We start from the raw sequence: 1,162 nt of genomic DNA, 5'->3' as shown, positions 1-1,162 counted from the left end.
GCGCATGCGCCGATTTAAGCTTGCGGGGGGGCGGGCGGTGGGGGGGACGTAATCGGAAATCTAGCGACGAGAGAGCGCTCGCTCTCTCCCACCCACCCACCCACTCTCTCTAGCCCCCACCCCACAGCACAATTAGAATGGTAATATTGTTGGTTCTTTCGGTAAAGTCACGTATATCGAAATAAAAGCAAAAAAACCTACGATGTTTCGATCGCAACACAAGCGGTCTTCATCAAGCTTTATTTGGTGATTTCGAAAACGTTTATTGGTTTGGCGATTTTTATTTGTTGTAGTACGGAGTTAGAATGATGGCTTTAATCTAAGTTGTCTTGTGGTTGTTTGACTTGCATCCCACTGGGATTTTTGCACAGCGTTGGTGTACGGTGCTTTTTTTCTGGAAGACTTTGCAGTTTTTCCTGGATTTTTCTGTTTGCGCATAGTCACTTTAAGATGTTTTCTTGCTCATGTTTTTGTTTGTTGCGGTTGCACCCGATTCAAGAGCCGAATGGTTCACAGGGCTATACCAAATAAATGAAACTGAATCAGGCGGTCTTCATCATGCGCCTGATGAAGACCGCTTGTGTTGCGATCGAAACGTCGTGGGTTTTTTGCTTTTATTTTTATTTCAATTAAATTTTATTATTTTTATTGTATTTTATTATGCTTTATTTTATTTTCTATCTACGTGACTTTACCGAAAGAACCAAGAATATGAATTCCTCCAGTCACGAAAGCTTTAAGTGAGAATGATGAATCTTGATTGAAAGCTTTGGTTACTGCAGGAATTCTGACTCTTGGTTCTTTCGGTAAAGTCACGTAAATAAAAAATAATAGATCACGACGTTTCGATTGCAACACAAGACGATTGCCTGACGATTGCTGATGTTGCGATCGAAACGTCTTGATCTATTATTATTATTTTATTTACGTGACTTTACCGAAAGACCCAAGAGTCAGAATGTAAACTTGTATTATAAGACTATAATGAAGGAAGCTACATGGCAACCTCAAGAGCTTTTATACTGGTAGGAACCTCCTGGTTACACCAGCCCACAGGGGATTATTGTGTCCGTCCGTCGTGCAGGGAAGGGCTGGGTGGGGAGGGAGGGACTGAGTGGGGAGGGAGGGGCTGGGTGGAGAGGGTGGGGAGGGGAGGGTGGGG

This window comes from Lampetra planeri, chromosome 40 (genome assembly GCF_965212315.1).
Source record: "Lampetra planeri chromosome 40, kcLamPlan1.2.h2, whole genome shotgun sequence".
NCBI classification, from domain to species: domain Eukaryota; kingdom Metazoa; phylum Chordata; class Hyperoartia; order Petromyzontiformes; family Petromyzontidae; genus Lampetra; species Lampetra planeri.
Note: the sequence above shows the minus strand (reverse complement) of the source record.